This window comes from Agelaius tricolor, unplaced genomic scaffold (assembly GCF_023055355.1).
Source record: "Agelaius tricolor isolate 1412-34295 unplaced genomic scaffold, bAgeTri1.0.p SCAF_7, whole genome shotgun sequence".
Lineage (NCBI taxonomy): Eukaryota > Metazoa > Chordata > Aves > Passeriformes > Icteridae > Agelaius > Agelaius tricolor.
Window position 1 is genome coordinate 51,180,368 of NW_027269267.1, and position 25,043 is coordinate 51,205,410.

Consider the following 25,043-nt stretch of genomic DNA (forward strand, 5'->3'; position numbering starts at 1 on the left):
ATAGTGGTTTTGAGAGTCTCAATGAACCAGCTGACAATGCCATTTTAAAGATCCTTGTCTGACATCCAGGCAGTGACCAACCATCTAGTTTGAAGGATTTAATTTACTGCACAAACACTGACAAAACTATGATAGGATTGCAAGATTTAAACATTGCTTAGATGAATCCCACTGCCACAGCCGCTAGAGACTCCATAGATAGATACGGTACTTGAGTACTTGATAGATAGTACTAGAGTTCAGGATTTATGGCAGCAGCAAAACATCCATTCCACTGCCCAAAACACAGGAAACTGAATTGCCAGGAATTCTCTGAAGGGTGTCTTCTTAAATACATAGCCATCAGTCTTGGGTATGCTTGTTTGACATGCAGTGATCTGGCAAATATAACTATTACTACAGAAATTACTGTGATACTACTTTTTCTTGAGGGATGCTAAGTAGCATCCTTATTGGAGATGAACTCTGAGTATCTGAGATCAGCTGTCATGTGATCTTCTTTGAGCCCAGTGAATTCATTAGAAGATCACTGATAGAACACAAGGACTGAAAGCAATTTTTTCAGAGCACTATATCATAAGGACTTTTACCTCAATGACTCCAAATCTGATTGCCAACTCTTTCCTGCAGCTAAATCAGGTGATGAAAGTTTTAGAGGAATCTGAGTAAACATGCAAATTTCAGAGCACTCAGAATGGTTGACCTTTAAACAGAAAGGTGTTCTCAATCATAACAAAAGTAGAGCTAATGCCCTATATCATTCTGAATTATCATTAACAGTGCGAAAAGCACTTGCACTACATCAAAAATAGAATAGAGCTCAAGAAAGAAAAAGTGCTTCTAAAATTTTATGGCTTCTACATCTTGGTAGCCCATGGAGACATACCTTCTACATTAAGATTTTACCCACCATGTATCTCTTATTTTAAAGAAACTAGGAGAAAATTTTAAAGAAACAAGGAGAAATACTTCAGAAAACGCATTCTGTTTGTTATTTTTATATATTGTGAGCTGCACATGCCTTTGAGGGTTATGAGGCATTGCAAATGGCATAGGGATTTTCTTGAAATTTTCATCAATAGCTTGCTTCTCCCAGTAACAGATGGTTTCATATAGAGATTATACCAGAGAAAGTCAGCAGGATGAAACAGCAAAGAAAATTTACCCATCAGAAATAGTACCAAAAACTCAATCTTAAAACCATACATTAGAGTAAATCCTAGTAACATGCATACTGTTCTGATTATTTTGTTAAGTAAATAAAAAGGCCTCAGATATTATATCAGCATCATACTGAGACAACATTTTATACCTAAATTTAAAACCACTACTAATGATATATTTAACAGCACAAGAGAGGATGTATACCCTTGTTTTGCAGCAAAGTTTTTGTGCTTGCAACTAGATAAGCTATTGTATATATAAGGAGCCTTTTACTGGTTTGCTTCCATTTTATCTTCTTAAATTTCTGAGGAAAGCAAGGTATGTATGGAAAGAAACAAGGGATAGGATATATTTGCTTTTACCTCAGTATACCCCAGTACAGTTATAATATGGACAAAGAGCACAAACACTTGCAGGTATTGAGAAAAGCTGAGCTTACTGCAGCAATGATACATGCACAACAAAAATTTAGCTCTGATTTAATATGATCTTAGTTAAGTGTCTTGCATTGTTATTCAATTAAGAAGACAGTGTCACAGAACAGAATCAAATAAAATATAACTTGCTAAGCAGGGAACTAATTAAAGGCACTCTCATCACAGGGGTGCCTGGAGCTAAGGAACAGAGAAAAGCTGGAGAAAGGTCTGGCACAATTTTAAAGCTGCTTTCAGAATACTCCAAGAGCAGCGTAAAATGGTGCATGTTGATCAAAATTGTATCATAAGGATAGTAAATTAACTTCCAGGAAAATAAACAGAAAAAGAGGAAGTTTTCTTTGAAGATATGAGAGCTTGCTGTTATAGCTCAGAGCCACACTAAATTTTATGTTTGAGGGTGTTACATGCCTTAATTTCTACATTTGTTCTACACTGGTGTAAAGAATTGTCTTTTTTTTTTTTTCCTCATCAGTTTATTGCAATGGTTGCCATCCAGTAAGAACTGGAAAATCCTCAACCTTGTATCCTCCTTTCCATGGTTTTTAAGTGCAGTTTATAAGATTATTTCTCAGGGAAAAAAACACCTCCTACCATGTGAAAAGGGCTGCCCCTCACTCCTCCAAATGTTAGATATCAGTATAATTTGAAGTAATGCTTAATTCCTGTGTTTTCCTTTTTTACCTCTCAGCCTGATTCTATAACCTCTCTTTGCATATGACCATCAGGCTCTGGGATCTTTGTAGGTGAGCTTGCTATCAGTTATTTTTTCTTGTAAAGAGGTTGATAGCAGCTGAATGGTTTTAACTGCTGCATCTGATTACTTGCACTGATGGTCTTACATGAAAGTCATCTTTCGGAAGAGTTGATACTTGAAGCCTTGCAGAATTTAGGTCCCTCTCTTGCATTGATCCCTGCTGAAGTTAAAGGCTTAACTAACTCTGGGAATCTAAGCCCTAAGCCTAAGCCCTCTAAACTGCTGGGGGCTTAATATGTACACCTCTCCTGGCATTTTATGTTGCCTAGTTCAAGCACTGACTATTGTGATGTTTCTTCATGCAGTTTAAAGTTCCTGTTTTACCGCATAGGACCCTACAGATTTTATTTGGAAAACAAACATTTGCCAAAATAAATAAAGGTTCATCTCTGCAACATACTGTAAATTTCCTTAGATATTGCATAAAAGCACTAGATTCTAGTCCTGTGTGGGGGAGAGAAAGAATTCCTAATCATAGACTCTCTCTCTGTAACTACTGAAGAAAAGAACTGCTGGTGAGAAGGAATCCAATGGAAATGCCTAACAATAAAATCAACAAGTGCAGAATTGATGATTTTAAAAGCGCAGGTATCTGTTTAGAAACCTAAAATCAAATCATTAATTTTGAAACTCTTTTGTATCTTTTTTAAAAAGTATAATCATGAAACACATAACAAAAGAAAACAGTTACGAAAGGAAAAATCACCAGGGAACATATATTTTTTATTTCCTAAAAAAAATATTATTGACTGCCAAGAAGTTTAAATTGGAAGTGTATTTTAAAATTCCTAATGATATATTATGTACCCCTATCCTAGTATTCTTTAAATTATGGAGGTATTTAGCTGAATCCCCAAGCTTCCACCATACAATTTTTGTAGTTCAGTATCCCTAAATTAGATTATGTGTGAATTATTAAAATAAATAAGAAATATTATTTCTAGTTTGCATGGTGTTGTATAACAGAACTTGCTACATACCTTCTTCCTAGTTTTATTCTTCCTAGTCAAACTGGCTTTTTTCTCTTTCAGCTAGTGTTATTTCTTTTACCCATTTCCTTTTAGAGACTTCTGTGAACTAAATTTTCGCTGTATCTGCAAAATTCCCAGAATAAATTAACTGTGAATCTTAGGCATATCTCTCAATTACATGCACCTGTACTGGATCAATTAGCTTGCCTAATTTTTAGCAACAATAAATGGCCCACAAGTGTTCTCCATTAATTAAAATGCTATCAGCCTTTTGCGAGTGCACTTCTAATGTGTTCTGCCTACAGCAGATTTGAGGGTAGCTACTTTTGGATGGACCTTATGGTGTTAATTTGCATTCTGAACTCACTGTCCCTCCCTGAAAACTAATGCTGGATTTTCTTTTTTTTTTTCCCTCATGAAGAACAGTTTTTGTTTTATTAGTTACTGTAAAAACTGCTTTCTGTAAAACTAAATCAGATCTTGTACTGTACCAATTTGTATTTTAAATGAAAGGGTTTTGTTGCAGCTGCTCTTTAATTTTGGTTGTAAAATCAGATTGGACCTCTCTTTAATGTCTTTATTTGACGTCAGTCTCCCCAGAAAATAATTTCCTTGCATGGATGTAATGCATAGGCTACTGTAGAATAGTAATTCTTCTAGGTGTTAGAAAAGCATGTTTAAATCATACTTATGTGCTCATGACCTTTCTAAGGCAATGATTTAAGAGAGTTTTGCAGATTAACTGCTTTATTCTGCACTCCCTGAAAACTCTCTGCTTAAAAAACACCCTGACCATTCTCAATGATTCTGTTTAATGATGCAATTCAACTTTTTTGCAAGGACCATTTTTAAAAAGCCATACTGCTAAGTATGGCTTTATAAATTATTTATAGAGAATTGCTGGGACAATATCTTTCTTGGTGAGTTGCTGTTGCCAGTAACACTGAATTATCCACAGAAATTAAGTCAACAAAACTTATTCTTTTCTTTTTCTCTTCCAGCACCAAACCTAAGTATAAATTCACGCCAGAAGCCATTTTAGATTTTATGCAGAAATATTTTTCATTGCTTCACTGAGTATTTCAAGCAGTCAGAAAAATCTTTCATTACTAGCCATTTAAAATTAGCAATTTTAAATCAGTCAGTTGAGCAATGTGTACAGGTATTTGGTAGGCATTTTTATAATACATAGGCAGCCTAGAGCTAAGAAAAACTGAGTAGAATTATGAAAATAATCATATAATAAGTACACAAATAAAGTTAGCCTACAGCTAAAGAAGAATTAACCAAAACAATAAATTGGTAACACAGACCTCCTTATTCTATTTTAAATTATGTCTTTCAGTTGTCCTTTTATTGACCTGTTTTATGATCTTTTCCAGAGACTTTAGTCCAATATGTTATTGACATGAAGGAGAAATTCAGTGGGAGCCTCTTGCACAGAGTTTTCCTGAAATCCCTCCCTATCTGTTGCCATGACAACACATCCATTCTTTCTGGAGAGGATGCTTCCTCTATTCCCAGAAAAATAATTTCACAGCTTTATTGTTGCAAATATTTGAGGGGGAAGAAGATAAGAAAACCCAGGAAACAACCTGGAAAACAATGCATTCTAAGTGGACTTTCTGAACAAAGGAAGGAACCTCTAGGATTTGAAGCTAGAAGTCACTTTCTATGATAGTTGTAAGTTTCTGCACATATAAACATTTGTACGGGATGTTCTTACTACATGTGAAAAAAAAACCCCGCCAAAAGTTGGTGCTCCTGATTTTTTTGATTTTGAAAAAAAATTAACTTTTATGCCAGGTTTTTTATGGACCACAACTGTTTGTTAGAAGCACAGTCTGAGAATACTACTTGTGTCAAGTGTCTTAAACTACTAAGCCTATACAAAGTCTATCTAGACCTAGCTGCTAGCCACCTAAATTCTGTTAAATTCTGCAGGAAACAGAAATTACATGAAATAGCATTTCTTTGCCTTGTCAAAGCATAGCTAGCACAAACCAATTGAATTATATTTTTATTCACATGTAATTACATGACGAAGATAACTGGGGTTAAAAAAAAAAGGCAACACAAAATGTCTTCATTATTCTAGCACAGAAAACATCAAGACTGTACATCAGGGAGCACAGAATACTTTTCAAGAATAGGAGTGAAGGTCCTACTTTTTTTTTTCTTTTATGCTGAACCATTTTAGTGTAACCAGACTTTTACCTGAAAATAGAACAGGTAAAACTGACATAAACTGAATAAGATTTGGAAATCTCTACTGGTAAGTAACACAAAAGTAGTGTTGTATGGAGTAATTTTTAAAGATGGTCTAATATTCCTTTCAAGCATATGAATTGCAAACTTGCTTTCAGCTTTGTGTCATACTCTGACAAAGATTTGTATTCTTTCCTCACTGCCCCTTTTACTTAAATTTTATAGATGAATTGGAAGTAAAGAATAAATGTATCCTGACTTTTTCCTTTTAGTTATATCTCTAAAATCAGCAGTTTCCATATAGGTGATTAAATCTTATGGGAAGAAAACTAGTAATAAATTATGATAAAGTTTCAGGAATATATGGAAGGTAAAATAATATTATTGACATAATAAACAAAAGTATTATCATTTTCCTAATGAAAAACAGGGAAAAGATAAGCAGTAGAAAATTTTCAGACTCTAAAGAGGAGACTGCTGAATTATAAAAATTGGAATTATCATTTGTCCTTGTTGTGACAAAATCTGTCTTTCTGCCTCAAAATCTGCTCCAGTTTCTGTCCTAAGTGTATGAACCAGAGTAAAATATGCATCCTAATAAGAACTATTTTTGTCTTAAATAATTGTAGTGGAATGCCTTAATACATTTCCTAAAAGTAAATTTGTAAAATATATTTCCAATTTACAGAATAAACACTATCTGCAGATGGCCAGGAGAACCTATTTCACACAGTCAACATTTAGAAGGGAAACAATGTCAAAATAATCAGTTTTGTTAATGCTCAGCAGACTGGTGTTGTATGTGGTTCTGTAATTACACAAAAAAACTTGATTATTCTGAAATCTTAAATGGACTTGGAATGAACATCAAAATTTGCACACAAAATTTACCTGTGAATATAAGACACATCTGAATAAATAAAGACAAGAAAACAAAACTTCCCTGGATCCTATTTTAATGGGATTCTGCAGTCTCTTTTATCACTTAGAAACTACTCAATACTAAGAGAAAACATGTTTAATTAAACTATTTAGAACAATTTACATTATATCTTATTCTAGTTTTAATCTATTTTAACTGAACTCAAAGAAAAGCTAGAGTATAATAGCAGATCAAAAGGTGCTATTTTATAAATACTGGAATAGAGTTTCATGCATAATATAGCCATCATGTTTCTCTCCAAAGGAGCTTTTTGCATTTCTCTGTGTTGCATTTTTCCTTGTTTAGGGTACTATATATGCACCAATGACTGCATAATAGAAAAGAAAATTTAGAAATCCTACTAGATTTTATAGTCAGACAGACTACTTTAGTATTTTTTAAACAAATCTGCAAATGTTTCACCCAATTGTGTTTTCAGCACTTCAAAAGATATGGCTCTGTTCCCTTTCTTAGAGTGTAATTGTTCTATATTTCCTTAGCATTTATTGTGACAAAATGTGAAAGCGTTAAACATAATGATTCTGTTTGCTTATGCGTTTGTACCCTTTTCCTCCACAACCTAAATAAGGTCATTATATTCAGCTTATCTCTTTTTTATTACACTGACTGCTTCTTTGACAGGAGGAGATATTTTGGTAGATTTTTGTAGATTGTAAAAAAATGACCTTTTAATTTAAAAATATAGTGTTTTCACCACTAAAAGTGTTATTTACCATCTTGGTTTCTTGCTTTCTGCTTTGAAACAAGGCCCTACAACAATTGCACACAGCAGATTTGTGATGTATTTGTCGTTTCAAAGTCATGTACAATCATGCTCACATCACAAGGCATCTCTGCATATATACTGTCTCCAGAGCACAGTGCACTATAGCATGTGGTGGTTTAACACCAGCTGGGAATTAAACTCCAAATAAGCCACTCAACTCCCCCCAGGTCCTGTGCAAGAGTGAACAAAGAGTGGAGACTATGGGCTGAGAGAACAATTTACTGAAAGCAAAGAGCAATGGAATGAGAAATGCACGGAACAGCAGCAATATTAATAAAAAAGTATACAAAACCAGAAGGTGCTTTGCACACAATAAAGATGTTCACCACCTTGACTTAGTTCCCCATGGCTCCTGGGACAAAGTCAAGGTGGCAGCTGCACCTTGTGACTTCCCAGACAAAGACAAGCTAGCAGTTGCTCCCCACAGTCAACTTTCCCCATCTCCAAGCCCAAGACAACAGAAATCGGTCATCTTACATACATGATCAGGTTGTCCCCAACATTGCCCAGACTGTTTGCTAATTAAAAATACCTCAAAACCGGACAAAGAAAAAAATCCAAACATAGCATGACAATGGAGATTTGGAATGTAATACTTTAGCAAAAAGACAGTAAAATTCATGTTTAATGTCTCCTCTTATTTAAAAGCTTCTCTTTTTTTGTGAAAAATACATATTCTGAACATTCTACAAGTTGCCATGGTATACACTTTTATTCTTATCATAAGTGAAAACAGCTTTTTCTGTCATAAGAAGGTTTTTACTGAAATATTTTAGACTTCTCCACATATGTATTTGCATCTTTAAGGAATTTGGCAAAGCAGCTTAACAAACTCTGTAATGGTCATAGGTGCTGGAATTCCTTGAAATTTGATTTTCAACCAAGAGAACTAGAAGATGTCAAGGAAGATTAAAAACGTGGGCTGTCTGTTAGCATTCAGATGGCTAAAAGGAAGCTTTGGCTAAACCTTTGGCTAAACCTTTGGCTAAACCTTGGCTAGAGCAGCTTTAGCATGCTTAATGGTTTGGGCTGGCATAAGATAAAATTTTTATAAGCTATATCTATCTATTTATTGCTTACAATGTTTTCTCTCCCAGCATAAGGTCTGTCTCAACTGACAGATGTCTTTTTAGCCTATGAGAGAATTACAGAATCACAAAATGGAAGAAATACAAGTCATAGAAAATATGTTATACAAGTTATACATAGTAGCAACCTGGTGGGTTTGATCAGTTTCTGTGAACAAATATAGCATTTGATTTTCTCAGATAATTAATCTTGTATCTGGAGTGTTGCTTAGTAGTAAATGTTGCATTTGAGATACCTAACTTGTTCAGCAGCCTATTGAGAGAGTAAAAAATCTTCCGGCTTTTTCTGACTTTCTAGTATCAGAGGCTGGGAGGCTAAATGATACAGAAACTCTTCCTTTTCATCATATCAGGAGGGTGTGTAATATGGCCAAGTCCTATTCAAGATTTTTCATTTGTCTTCTGAAGATATATTGACATCAGCCATAGACATTTGAGGAGTTTCTTTTGAGCAAACATAAATAGATGAAAAACTAATTCTAACATGTTAGAGCTCAGAACTGCCTTAGGAAAAACCTGTCTAGCTAAATAAGTTATAAGGTTCACATATTTGTAGACACAAGAAGTTAAGATTGGTCTTGATCATGAGAAAATGAAAAAATGGGATAACATCCTGAAATACCAGAAAGATTCTATTTATACATTCATAGCTGAAGACCGAATGTTATTCTACTCAGCAATGCTCACTTTTTAATTTTTTTTCCTGTAGTTTAATTTTCAATAGCACCTTAAGGACAAAATTTGATGAAACTTCTTCTCATGTAAAATCATAAAATATGTTTGTTTCTTCTTTTGACCTGCATTATAATCTAGAATTTGAATTTGTATTGAAGGAAAAAGTGAAAAGAATGAACAACAGAGTTTTGAGCAAGATTTAATGTACTCTTCATTTTTCTTGGACAGACAGATATTGTAACAACATAATCCATTATGATTTGTTGTAGCAAAACTAGAGGCTTATTGTGATATTAAAGCAAAAATGGCCATTATCTCTCAGGAAAGGAAATAGAAACCCTTTAATGATTGAGTGACAATCTTCACAGTCATTAGGGACACTGATAGGAACATTTTCTCCACGGTATACAGAAAACAGCTATCATATATTAGTATTACCTAATGTCAAATTCTCATTCACCATACTAAAAATACAGCTTTGTAGAGACTAAATTCGCTTCACACAAATATAGGATTCTATTCTTATGCAGTGTTTCATTGAAAGAGATAAACCTCTATTTATAGTCTCTGATTCTCTTCTTTTCACAAGTGGGAAGTATAAACAATCTATAAGATTCAGCAGACCACAGCCACATAGACCTACAAATCCTCAGGGATGTATCTGGGAGAGCACCAGAATTTCTGCTCTGGCAGCAGATCTCTGCCAGGATATGAAACAGACCCATGGGAAGTGCTGTGCAAGGAAAGAGGATGGTGTGGGACAGTGCTAGGTTAGGCACAAACTCAAATTCACACCCACAGTAGGGTTCAGATAAACAATGGCAGGAGGGGGAGCCCAAATAATGCCCTCACCTGACTCCACACAGGTCTTTTATTATGGGAAGGCCATCAAAGGCCCATGTCCACAAGCTCAGAGGAGCTCAGCAATGCACAGTTGTAGGCAGGATAATAAAGGATGAACACATTAGGGATTAAGGATTCCTAACGGATGAACAAACACCTTGTGCAGACCCCTCCCAGAACTGTCCCATGAGAGTCACCAGCCCTGCTGCCCAGGTCTGAGATGCATCAAGATAAGCCATCAGGAGACACTGTCTGGATCGCCTGTCCAACTAAGTATGGCATGTCTAAGGGTGTGGGACACATTATGGAATGCAGGGGAAGAGCGGTTCATGGTTTCAGAGAACTTACCATGGGATATTTAGGGGAAGAACCAATAGCAGGAAAAGGGAGGGGCTTAGATGATTTGGGGAGGAACAAGTGAGGGAAAATGAAGAACTATGGGGGCAAAAAGGCCAGTTGAATGCAAATACTTTTCTGGTCAGTACAGTTGTCTAGCTGTTGAGACCTGGAAAGTGAGAAACTGGGTAGACTGGAAACCAGGGATATTCACTGGGCAGACTGAACATTTGAACTCAGTAGACAAAGAGATCCAACTTGTATATACATATATATAAATATATATGCAGACACTTTTTTCCCTTCCCTATTTTATCTTCATCCTGTTTAGACAGAGAGGGGAGCAGGATGAAGGTCATTCATGCAGTCAGTGATTGTGTAACTGATGAGTGTGTCCATCTGTGATCTTTGCCACCACCTCCTTGGGTGTATCTGTAAATACATGTTGTGCATGTGTCCTGTTTAAATATTCCTGCTGGAAATGCAACTTCAATCTCACTACTGGTTGGAAATAGGAGCATGGAGTCACAGCAGCCTCACTTCTCTCTCAGAGTGTTAGATTTAGCATGATATATGTAAATTTTCATCTAACTGTACTTTAAAAAGATATTTTAATCTATAACCAGAAAATATTTTAACTATGTGTTTTTATTGAACATAAAACATGTTTACTAAAATATTTCATATTTATAAGTCTATAGCAACCTTCTAGAATCATAATAAGAGCCCACAATCTAAATACCACAAATAATTTTTTTTTTCTAAAGGGTTAGAATTGTATCAACCCTTGCAATTTTCAAGGTTTCATTAGATTTATTCCAAAGGAAAGTCCACCAACAGGTTGGAGGTTTTTTCCCCTGTTATGCTCACATATCTCTTTTCATTTGCTTGTTCTTCAAATAGTCTTGGAGATTTTTCTTGGGAACAGAGGCATAAACAAGATGGGCAGTAAGTCAGAAAAGGTTTCACAGTTTAATGACCAACCTCATTTCCCTCTTCATAAACCTTTACAAGGTTTTAATGTGCTTCTAACTTTATATCTGCATCTTAGTTTAAGAGGCTATTTAGAAGCCTGCAAATATTTTTCACAGTCTAGATTTTTAATGTCTATGTATCTGAACAGCTAATATCACCTTAAATGTTCAGAATAAGTCTGAAAATATATATGTAGAATTAATTCTGTTTTTCTCATAGGAGAAAGGACAGAAATGGACATCCAGATTCTTTGCTATACCAGCAAATAAAATATATGCTCTATAGGAAATGTTGAATATTACTGAAGTAAAACAATACAGTTTTACTTACATGTTTCTCTCTGAGAAACTCCTAAATATGTAACATAACAATATCTTAAACTATGTTATTAAAAGAGAAAAAGGGGAGGTAAGAAAGGGGAGGTAAGAAAATAAATACAGGGAAGAAAAGGTAATAATGAGTAAAATACTGAATTTGTCTCTTTAATTATGTTAATTTGTTGTTGAAACCTTAATTTTATTATTTTTCTTTTGTTTATTAGGGTTTTTTGTGTTTAGAAGCCCTTTTTATCATGTAATACTTGATGTAATGGGAAAAGCAAACCGTAAGAGGAAGCCTTTTGGCTTCCACACCAATGGCTGAAAATCTAATGCCAGCATGTTTTTTTAGGTTTGGTCCTAGACGCACATCTCAATTTCCAAAAACAATGTTTGTGAGAAGAATTAATGAAGCTGAACTGCCAGATTTCTGCCATGGAACACTTCCTGTTTTGTAAATTGAATATATGTTAGGACATCAACCCTCCCTAAAAGACAGCAATAGAAGGTGGACATATCAATCTGTGCTGTAGACAGCAGACTGTCTATGTCATCAACAGATTCCAGTATGGGTATGGACTGGCCAAGGGCAAGGTAGTGTTGCTGGTTGGAGTGCCAGAGAATAGATTATTTCTAATTTCACACCATTGTTTGATCACTAGTCTAATCATTCATTTAACCAGAGCACACTTTCAGTTATTCTCATTCATACTTCTTTATCAAATTAGGTTACATTTGACTTATGTGTTCAAAAGCTTTTGAAAACAGGAGATAGACAGATGAACAGATGTAACTGAAAGTCTTTCTTAAAAAGAAACAAGCTAAAATTATCTCTTCATCACAGTAGCTAACATGATTCATCGCATTCTTTGAATAGTCAAAGTTAAATTCAGAAATTACATATGTTCAAGAAAATTCAATTTATCTACAATTAGTTTTGGGTCACAGAAGTACAGGACATCACCCTCAACCTCCCACACTGTTCATGTGAAGTTACTGATCACTAAACAATCCAAACTCATTTCTATGAAGTGACTGGGAACAAGGAGGCAGTTTGAGTCATTGTCTGTGTAAAATCTCCCTATGTTTTTTGTTTTGGTTTTTTTTTTTCCCTGAGGACAAGTAGTTTTCTGTTTGTTTTTTTGTTTGTTTTCAATATAAGCAAAAAACACTGGAAAGGTTTCTTGGGAAAATGGGTTTCAACCCTGCTTATTTCAAGAACCAGGGAGAGGAATGCATATTTCTTCATTGTTTCATTTCACCAGTAACATTTTGTCTAATGGGCGCACACACACACGCGTGCATATGTATGTGCATGCATAAGTGCATATGCATATTCAGTTATGCAATAATGTTTATGTCTCTGTATAAATATTAACATAAGTTAATTCTCTAATCTCCTCTGAGCTATATGATCATCTGTGCTACTCTTCTTTGTCTTTCCTTGTTTTGCGTTTAGCTTTTACTTCCACTATTTTTAATGCTACCTTTTTTCCCCAGGAAAAAAAAAAGCAGCAAAGCAGAGGATAAAATATATAACTCACAGCATCTCTACTTTAAGTGAAGGAGTCTTAATGTTTATTGCAAAGACACAGCAGTTCAGCACTTGTAAATATGCCTCACTATACAGTTATTCTAACTTAAAATGGGCCTGTGATTTCTACAGCACTTTAGAGCAGACAGGACGATACAGTTTTGAGGATAATTTCTTACAAGGTTCATTTGAAAATAATGATGGATTTCAGCTAGCCCCCTGATGTGGAAGAATGGCTACGTGACAGGGGCCACGTTCTGGACCAAGAATCGGGAGGATGCAGCTAATCTGGGTCCCTGCACCTGCAAAACACTGTGTCCTTGAGCATAGCTGTGGTACAGTAACAAGTAGTGAGAGAGACATGAGAAAAGAAAGACGTAACCCCTAAGGTATGAGGAAGAGCTGATAGTGTAGTATAGCCAATAGATTGCTTAGCTTGCAGAATATGTGTGAGCTCATTACTTGTTGTGCATAAAAGTCAGTTGCTCTCTTCAATAAAGGAAGCTTGCTAAACACTCATATTGAGCATCCAAGTTTCCCTCATCGTGACACCCTGACATAATTAATTGTTTTATACAAAATATTTTACTTATGGGGAAAACCTGTGCCAATATGACCAGGTTCTACTGGAGGAAATTAAAAGTCGAGAAATGTTAGCATAGTGAATTTACTTCTTCATTTTAAAACTTAGATATTGAGCCATAATGAAAATGCGTTCATTCTGGTTTTCTCTCACTAAATGGAAATTTAGCAAAGCCTTAAAACTATGACTGAAATCAGCCTAAACCAAACAATTTGGCAATGTTTTACAGATCATGCAGTTTCTGTTCAAAAATGTCCCAGAACAAAAAGAAAAGTGTGGCCCAGGACATAGTCTGAACTCACATCAGTGCTTGAGAAAGAATTGCAAGACTATCAGCAGAAGCAGTAAGACTGGATGAAGTGGTACATGATGTTGAACAATCTCTTGATCATTTCAGCTTAGAAGACTTTTCTTGGGAGTGAAAGATTAGCTAGAATGGGAATTTGTCAATCTTAGATTGTTTACTAAACTGCAAGGTAAAATAGTAATTGTGAATTCATGAAATATCTATTTACACTATGAAATAATAAAATACTAGTTTAATGTGTTAAAAAAAACAAAAAAAAAACCAGTATCTAAACTCAAATGAGATCAAAAAATAAGAATTTTTCTCTTTGGGAACAGAAAAGATGAAATGGAGAAAGTGTTGTGCCTCCTTTGCAATCCTTCATGAAAGAGTAACACCAGATAAAGCATAAAATTGATAACTCTCACAGAACTCCATGTATTGTACTGCAATCCACTTGGATGAAGGAAGGAAAAAAAATCAACATGACTACGTATTCTTGTCCTTATTGGGACTTAGAAAGCATTCACCATTCTTATTAAAATGATATAATATTTTTAGTATTTTCCCAGCTTGCCTGACTTTCCATTCAGTCAAACTGTACGCCAGTCAATTCTTTGCCAAACTCATCTAGAAAGGACACCTTGTCAGACAGCAATAACAAGGAAACCAGTGATGAGTTCTGGTTATACTTCTCAATTCTATCAACTAGATGAATTACTTATCCTATTACTCTTTCCCATAGACATTATAGTAGTTTTCCAACTAACCTTTGAGGGCTGTAAATGCGTGCATAAAGATTAACAGAGGAATCCACAAGTATTTACTTATTCACAGAACAATAAATGTCTATACAAGCATTTTAACAAAAATCCTGAACATATGTGGGGTCACTCCAGCAGAAAATTCTAGACATAGATTTACTAATTTTATTTCTATATTACAATTTTAAAATACCTAACAAAACTGACTGCTGGCTATTTTTAACATTCTTGTTTATTTTAACAAGTATTTTTGTGCCACCATATGCACGCATAGTTATATTATTTTTAAAATTACTCCTTAATCCACAGGAAGAAACTTTTTCAATGTGTATTACCAGTATGCTGAATCTCTATAATATTACTCTGCAATCTTCAGTCACAACATGCAAGAAATCTCAAAATGTAACATTTATTTACAGAGTAAAAAAACTTATTTTCTCATTTAAAAACAATTTAGTTTTTTTCTATATTCAGAATAATGTCTCGGGAAGAAAATCTCCATTTGGGATTACTTTTTGCATGCTCACCAAAGACAGGGAAAATGTGTCCATATTGGCATCTTTTATTGATGGTCTGCAAATTTTTCCCTCAGTTATTCCCTAAAAGAAAGCATGTCTCTGAAGTGTTTCTGCTAGATGGAGAAGAATGTTTATATTCAGTCCCAGTATTTTTACCAGTCAACTCAGATGTCTGATGCGAGTTATATTTCCCTTAAAATTTTGCAATCATACTTGAGTAATAACTGTTTCTATTTAGAACAGTTTTCTCCAAGCCTCTCACAAATATGTGGAAGAAAATGCACTGAGCTTTTTATTATCTTATTTTTGACATGAAAAAACAATGACTACAGAAAATATCTTGATTATGAAAACATTCAAATTAAAATGTAGCAATGGCTTGGAACTCCTAATTTACCTTTTCTACCACAGAAGTCCCATTTTTCTCCTCTGACCTATTTCTCTTCATGTTTATTTTAGGTTTGGGGTTTGTTTTTTTTTGTTTTGTTGTTTGTTTGTTTTGATTAGGGAATTGTTTCTGTCATAACAGGAAAACATTAAAGTAACTTTCCTTGGGCTTTGTAGCTTCTGCCTCAAATTTTCCCTTCCAGATGTTGTTAACCCAAGATCAGATGAGACCATTAATCTCTCATTACATCTGTTGCCCTCTGATATGAAGCAGTTCAATGAGCAGGATAACTCTTCACACACATAAATCCTTGCATTCATTCAGTGATAGAATAACATTTGACTGTGGCTATCAGGCCACTTGAAATTAAGGAAGACATTTAGCTGGTAATCTTCATCTTTCTGCCAGGTTCATCACAAATACATTTTTAGTTTAAATGCTTCTTATTGATCCACTTCTATAAGAGTCTTGGGCCTGCACAGAATGTGCAGATGTTTATATTTGTATCAGGTGTGGAAATATGTTCTATGGATTAAATGGGAACCTCGCATCTATGATTAGATCACCTGTTTTTACTGCTACATTAACGTGGCGAGACACGTCCTACACAATTTTCTGTGTCACACAGATCTGCAAAGAGATATAAACAACTTATTTAAAAAGGAATCCTATTTGTGAGCATATCTCCCTCCCACCCTTTCTCCTCTTTTCCCTATGGTTTAGTAATTCTCAGTTGTAAATACCAAAGATTTCTTAAATAACTCAAAATGTGCTAGGGAATATTTAAGTGCTATGTTATCCTTTATCTCAAGACACGCATCTCTCCCCCATGAGAAACGTAACTCTTGTCAACATGGTATTCATTTATTTCGTTTCACTCCTTTGAGACACTGTAGTCCAGGAGAGGATTTAACCTCTTAGTATTCATGGTTGCATTCTCTATATTGCACTATTAGATTGTGCAATTCCCCATTTAAATAAATCACTACATTACAGCTGTCCTGATATGTTGTCTTGCTTCTTACAGCTTACTTCTTGCCAATCCATTCCTTCTTAATTTTGGTATTATTAACCTGGCATGTTTCTTCATTAAGAATGAAAAAAAATGAAAATGTATCCATAAATTTTCCTGTTAAAATTTTGTGGCTTTGTAACCTTATTTTAACTTATTTTCTATTCTATTTGCATAAAACAGCTCTTTAGATATTTGTTTGTGTTACAAAAGTCCTTTTGGTTGTTGTGGGTTTTTTTAATTAACATTGAAAGTGTCCATATTGCTGTATAAAGACACATTATATTTACTATGTCTGCTCATTTCGAATCTGTTCTTCATATTATTTGTCCCCAAAGGCTTTTCCCATATTAAAAGTTATTAAAGAAAAAAAATGGTAGAAATGTTGACATTAAAAATTCAACTGCATAAAAATCTACTATTTACTAAAAATTTCTATCATAAAAATAACACAACAAAAATCAGTTTAAGCAGTCCGGTTGTCAGAAGTTTAAATCAAATGTCGATAGTACATTCTCTCAGAATCTTTTCATACACAATTAAAGAAAAGGCTGTCTTGATATGTAAGCTGTTCTTACTAACTGGAAGGACAAAATTTTTTTATTGCTTCTTTTTTCCTCCTTTCTTTTGTTGTCTCAGTAAAAACAGATGCTGTGAAGGGATGTTGGGGAGGAAAACAAGAAGCAGTCTACCTACAGTTAAGATTAGAAAGCAAAGCCTCACATTTTTGAAATACTTTTCATAGAAGAAACCTCCACAGCAGATTAGTTCAGCCAATGATTAAATTTTTCTTTACACTTGACATTAACTTGAAGGTTGAGGAATGGTTCAAAGATTCATGACTGCATCCTCTCAAAGCAACTAGGCAATATCACTAACTGTATTGGAAAGCAATTTCAGGTGGGTTTTTCCACGAAGAATCTGGACCTGGAGTATTTAACATCAACAAGATTATAAAGAGGGAATATAAACATCAAGAATTTTAAAATAAAAGTAACTTCTTTGTATCATTCACTTCATAACCACTTTAAAGGTAGATAGATGCCACTAGAGCACATGCATATACACCACACATGCAAAAAAAAATTAAGTAAGTGCAAATTCTTGTAAGTATTTCTCAAGTATATGATACAGGGAAACAGATTAAGTCTAGTTAGAATGATGGCTCAAATGGATGAAAAGATGGGCACTCATCTGCTCAAAACTACTGTTGCTCAGTTGGATCAGGGAAGTTATTCAAACTCAAATTTTGTCAGAAATACCTTGTCTAGATCCAACAGATGGTATAACTTGTGCACAACAGAACTAGGAGCAATGTAGACATCTGAGTGGGGCTTTACATACAAATCTTTCATAACTGACACCAATCTCATTACATTAGAGCCTGTTGCTTTTGGCTTGTCTCCAGACAAGGTTGCAATAACAGGGTGACAGATTATATAAACAATACCCCCCCCCCAAAAAATCTAGAAGCAAAGAGGACAGAAAAATAAAAGCTAAAGATAAACTAAGTAAAAAAAAAATGACATGTAAGTAAAAAACAAGCTATCATGAAGTGGATTAGACACCAAATATAATAAAGTTTATAGATGGTATTGAAGTTATGAATATGTAATCATGACAATTATATTTTTTTATTTTTTGTTTTGTTGTGGGAATTTTTTTTGTTAGTTTTTGTTTTTTGTTTGTTTGGTTTTTTCCTTGTAAAATTCTACCTATGGTATTATTACAGTTGACAAGCAGAAAGAAGATGCAAAATACTGTTTCTGGATTGTCATCCAGCGAGAGCTGAAATCAAGATATTAGAGATATACACAGTAGGTGGATTTTGTTTTTACTTATTATCAGTAATATCCTAAGAATATACATCACAACTATAAATTTTCAAGAGAAATGGTGAGCATTCAATCTGTGGGTGCCAAAGCCTTGCACTTAATACATGAAGTAGATATAGATGATATAAATATATAGATTAGATATAGATAGCAAAGGAAAAATCTGTACTATTTCTTTAAAATACAGAGAACATTATATTGGTTTAAATAGAGTGGAAGAATATATGACAAAATACCAGTTGTTTGCCCCAAACACTTAGTTGATACAAAGAAAAAACTGGGAGGACTTCTTGTCAGTACCATAAGCAACCATAATTTGATTTTAAGGACTATAACACCTCAAGGAAGACAGAGGTGCTATGTTATTTTCTTCTGGGTTTTGTTGGTTTGTTTTTATATTTTTCATCATTGCTTTGATGCTGAAATTCACCCTGAAAATACAGTAGACTGTTCTATGAATCACATTCAAAATCGGCAAATACAGGAAGTTAAAGCTGTAATTTTCAAGAACTCATGTCCATGTAAACAATGAAAAAGAATTTTCTGACAAGTTCGGTAAAATGTGATCCTTGATATAAAATTGTGACTTGGTTTCCTATCAGAGTATGGAGACACTGATTATAATAACTTAGAATACTTCTGATTTTAAAAGAGAGTTTTAAAATTCTAGATTATCATATCATTTTTAATGAATGTGTGCAAAAAAGCCCAAATCCAGAAATACTTTTTGCTACCAGAATACTGGGAAGTATATGTCTTCATAAGGAAAAAAATCAATACTACTTTGAAAAACAGCAAATATGGTGGCCTGGTAAATGTGTGTTCATACATGCTTTTGTGAACATCTTTCTGAGAGCAGGAAGGATCAGAACGATCAGACAAGTTTTTAAATCTGTGTCTCTGCTGGGACTGAGGACATTACTCTTGGAATTTCTCAACTCTCCAGCACACATAGAGTAGATTTATTCATGCAAACAGTCAGTGTACTGACTTCTGCTAGATAATTACACTGCTTAAAAAGTGAATATTTTCTTATTTTACTTGGAATCCTCTGTAAATTTTAATACACTGCAGTAATTGTATGCTTATTCAGGAAAAAACCCAAACAACCAGACCTAAAAAAACCCAAGCCAAAATATGAAAAATCCCAAATAACCAAGCAAATAAACCCTAACACCCTAAAAACCAAACCCCACCCCAAACCTTGAAATAAGAGCAGAGTTTAGTTCTTTTCCCATAGCAGATGCACGCAAATGTATGTAGAGTTTTTGGAGCTGTAAAGTTGTGTTCAGGGTCTGAGCAGTCCTTCAAAAACACAATGTTGGAAAGAAGAACAAATCTACAATTCCTTTGTTTCAATAAAAACACAATGACGTTCATCAACACCTCTATTATTGTTTTCCTAATAAATGTTAGAAAAATTACTCTTAAAATATAAAATCAGCCAAGCCATTAGGACATCTTAGAAATATATGATCAATCTTAGTTTACAATAGGTGAAAAGCTATCAGTGATAAATCCAGAAACAAGATGATTATAGTAAGAAAAATGCACTAAAAATTAGCAAGAAACAAGCAGGAGAGATGAAAAAAGGACATTGAAGCCAGCCACTCTTGAATTTGGAAAATAAATTCCCCCTTCTCAGAGAAAATGTGGAGCAAAAAGGCAGTAAGAAAGAGAAAATATGTTGAAATAAATGCCTAGCAAGGTGCCACATTAAGGAGTATTCAAAGTAACATGCTGTGTGGTAGTTCAGAAATCAGAGAGACTTGATAGATACCTGTCTTTAAGTTTCTTTTTGCCCAGAAAATGCCTAGGTTTTGAGCCTCAGATGTTCAGCAGGTACATTTCCTCTCGCTCCAAGAATGCATCATATTAATTCCATAGAAAAAAAATCTGTTGTTCATTTACCTTCAAGTCTCCAGAAATTGAAAATAACTTTAAGGTTTAATGTACAAAGCAAATCAAGGTAAATACTTTTAACATTGAAAAAGGAAATATTAGAGTAAGAAAGAAGATTAGGCAGTCTTTTTTTTTCTTCCTTTTTTCCCTTTAGAAATACCATAGGGTATTAACTTAGTTCTAAAGAGTTTAACTTTCAACATAATACTCAAATATTCATATTGGACCTGATGTTCTTTCTATTTAATTTAATGGCAAAATTCTCATAGATTTCAAAGTAGGCAGAATCAGGCCTGTTATATATTATTGATATGTAAAATAATGATAGAAACATTAGTGAATCATTTTTCTATGCATTTCTGCATGTTTTTAAATAAGTATATTAATTATCTTGATTATTTCCATGGAGAATAATTATAGACATCTCTGAAGTGCTTATCAGTGTAAATATTAAAAAGAGGGGATATATAAACAGATTACACTAACAAAATATCTTCGGGCAATTTGAATAATTATCATACATACTGCTACTGGAGAACTGCCTACTTCTAGAGTTCTACACCTGCTACTTTAAACTCACTTTTGGCTCTGAACTGCCTAAAAAAATTCTCTATCACATACAAGGAAGATCAAGACTTTAGTCTGCATTGCAGCCTTTTATGTATTTTCATTAACTTTATGTATTTTAATTAACTTTAAAAATGCATCATACAAATAATAGATACTAGAATGTCTGTTTAAATTAGCAGAAGGGACTAATAATTAAATTTCCAAACTTAATAACCTTTTTCAACTTCATAAAATATGTTTAATCTTAATTGCAATTTCATTCTGAATTTTTCTTATGCCAGAGAATACAAATGTGTAGCTACCTATTAAACATATTCATATAAATTTTGCCACTCATAAGAATTGCATTTCTGTTTGAGGTTTTGTCACTCATAAGAATTGCATTTTGGTTTGAGAGTGAAGGTGAAAGTGTTCAGTTAAAAATACTCCGGACTTCATATCTGCCATCATACATCAATATTGGGGATATCTGATTTTAAGTGATACTCAGCATCTATTTTAGACATTTTTTTGATCCAGCCTCCAGAAACCTGATGAGGCATTTACATTACAATATCCCTATTTAAGTCTTACATTCTGTGATGATTTCTAAACAGGCTTGTATGAGCTGTGATTCAGCTGATAATTCACAAAACATTTAAACTAACTTGCTTAAACCTAGGTGTCTAGCATCAGTTATGATACCTTATGGTGTTCTAATTCCTGAATAAGACTCACAGATGTGATACAAGTTGCACAGAGGACATGTCTTTTTGATTTGGTGGATAGGGGCATCACTGGTTAACCCAAAAGGTACACAGTCTGTCGTCAGCTGCCCAAGCAGCTGAATGGAGCTATGCCATTGCCTGACCTAAACTGAGCCTTCAGGGTAAACTAAATTTTCCCTTGAGTGTGATGACCTGAATTTACCTACATACGTGCACATCCAAGTTGTTGTCAACTTGTTTCAAAAGTTCCGTACCTTCTCAGTGATTTCTCATGGGCAGCTCCTCACAGCACTGACTCCTCCTTCTTCACAGTACAGCCAACAAACTCCAACTCAACCCTCAACCAGCTAACCCACTCTTTTGTAGCACTCATCTTCTTATTGGAAACAGCCGTGGCCTGTTAAAGGCAGGCCTGTTCCTAATCTTTGGTGATTAGTACAGCTACAACTCCTCAGGTGTGAGACTACCTTCTGCACTGTTTTCTTACATTCTATCCCTCCACACCAGAAGAGCTAATCTGGAGCTCAATATCATCTGAGAACATTTCCAAGGAAGATGCAAGATTGACACACACATGTACCAGTGTGAGGTTAGATATTTACCACTGAGATCTAGTCTATTTCTTGCAACATCAGTTTCTGTAGCTCAAATGATTTATAGTAGTTGGTTAAATTATTAGTTTATAAAAGTTCCTGAATTAAGAGAGGTCGAATCCTTAAATGAGCAATAGGCCTTACATGCTAAGAAATATTAATTAAGACCTTTAATTTATTTCTTTACAGACTTAGAATTCAATTTTACATATGACAACACTGATGGAGAGACATTCTTCTTACACAGTTTGGAGTTTTAATTTTCACAAGGAGGGAGATTAGATACATAAGTATTACATGGTTCACAAGAGAACTCTTCAAATCAGAGCAATATTTGAATAGATTATTTCATTTAGTAAACATTATTTAGCACCTAGGTAACTTCCAGAAACTGAGGATGTTGCTTGATAAGATCTTAAGTCTAAAACATCCAATCTCTTGTTGTTACAAAATAGGGTAATGCCCAATGACTGCAGTGTTCTTCTCTGCAGCCATAAAAAAGCTTCTCTTTGGAAAGCTGGTTAGAGGATTTGTACCTAATTTTGAGACATGTTTGATTTAAGAAAATTATCTATCTATCTATCTATCTATCTATCTATCTATCTATCTGTCTATCCATCTGTCTATCCATTTCCTTCCATCCATCCATCCATCCATCCATCTCTCTCTATCAAATCAATTAAGGAATTACAAGACCAGGATAAAGGCAAGGTCCTGAAAAGGTTGTTCTATTGCAGGACTTTCCTTTGAGGAAAGGTTATCAAAGTCTTTGTTAGTTTTGTTACCTGAGATATTTTTGTATCAATCAGAAATGCTGCACAGGCATCCCTTGATATTTCAACATTTCTCAGACTAGGGGCTTGTCTTTGGGGATAGGCAAAATTCCAAGGAAGCCATGTGAAAAGAAAAACAAAGAAGACAGAAGGACAGTTATTTCTCTCATATTTCTTATCTCCTTAGGCCTCAAGATTTACTTTACACCGAAATGTGACACTGGTATGGAAGTACAAATTCAGATAATGAAGTATACTATTACAGAAAGAGACTTTTGATTTGAGAGACATTGTTTGATTTTTGTTTGACATGCACAGAAGTCAATTCTAGTAAGGACATGTTAAAATTGCACTTTTGGGGGGACTGCAGGGCTCGAGGTTGCATGAGTGAATTTTGTAATTTGAAAATATTTTCAATTACTCTCTCATATTTCCCTAATTTTTGTATGCATGAAAAAAATGTCCAGCAATATTAGTGAATTACATTTTCCTACCAGCATTAATGTTAAACCTGACTGCTGTTTAGCCCATTCTTCATATTTCAGTAATTTAGCCTCTTTTCTTTCCCACATCAGCAGTGTCAGTAAATGTCAAAAAAATGAAGATTAACATGTTTTAGGGCTGAAATGCCACATTTATGGTCTGTTTCAGAAAATACAATATTTTCCATTGGTTGGCTTGATCTCAGTTCACCAACTTGGAAATGAAAGGTTCATACCCCTTTATTCATTCTTCCAAATTAGTTTGCATTAGCTATTCACTTTAAGGCCGGCCAGAATAACTTTAACAGACTGATGGAAGACTATTTCACATTTATTATATGATAGATGAAATAAATTAAATTGTGTCATCCTCTGAAAAAAAAGTGGAAAGAGACAATGGTTAAAAAGATGGCAATGTCTGGTACATGGGAAAATGGCAAATACTTCTGCTCAGTTTCACCTTTTGATAAGTTTCAAAGCACTGGCTAGTTCACTGTTTTCCAAAGCTGTAAACTTGGTTTATCCAGCATCCCATGTGAGGGAAAGCTCCTCCCATTCCTGGCCATAAAATAATAGAAGATAGGAGGAGCCCTCAGTTGCAAGCCACATGCAGCACAAGACCCATGGACCAAAAGCATCGTGTATCTATGAAGCAAATTAAAATTTAAATTCTCTCCCCTCAGTTCATTTAAGTTGCACTTACTTCTTCCTGGGTGACCCACAAGAAGATATCTAATCGTTTGGTGTATCAACTGATGTAGACTATGACATGATTAAGAGCTGTTTGTAGACTGTCTTTTTATTGCTTCTCAGCTACACCAACTACCAGTGTCTTTAGACTGCTGCAACTTGAGCTGTATTTACCTTTAAAAGACTTTAGTGGGTGGTTTAGACTAATCTTGGTGAAAGCTCTAGAGACGCCTGTGATACAAATTCAAGTAAGTGTGTAATGAAGAGGAAACAGTATTTAGTATCATTAAAAATCCTTCTTTTCAACTTTTGGTCCAGGTCCTTCATCCTTTAGCCATTCTGCGTCTGTATCTAAGGTTTGTATCAATTTTTGCATGCTTCAGCACAAAATGATTAGCATTATTATTCCCAAAACCAGAAACTATTGCTCCTACCACAGACCCTCTTCACTTTTCTTCATAATAGAAGTATTTACTTCTAAATAATTCATATCTCATATGAGGATCCAGGTTAAATATAATGCTTACAAGCTTACATCCAAAGACATACACAGGATATGTTAAGCAAAGAAAGATAAGAAAGAACAGCACAGTTCCCCCATAGCCTGAAGGAATTAATTTCTTATTTTCCCTTTTCAGCCTCTATGGAAATCCTTAACATTAATTCTGTCAAGATGTAGTTTAAACATAGAAATCAGCTCATGAAGCTGCCAGAACACTGAATTAAATAAAAGTGCATGGTTCTATAGGCATAAATCCTGGAGAACACAGTTAAAAAACAAAACAAGAACAACAAGTGGTTCCAGTTCATCTCACACTGTTAAATAGGTCAGTGATTTCTGTCCACAGTGTCATGGCCAACTTATCTCTTCCAGCTCAAAGAAAAATGTGTTAATTGCAAAGTGAACAGTACATGATGTTTTATCATTC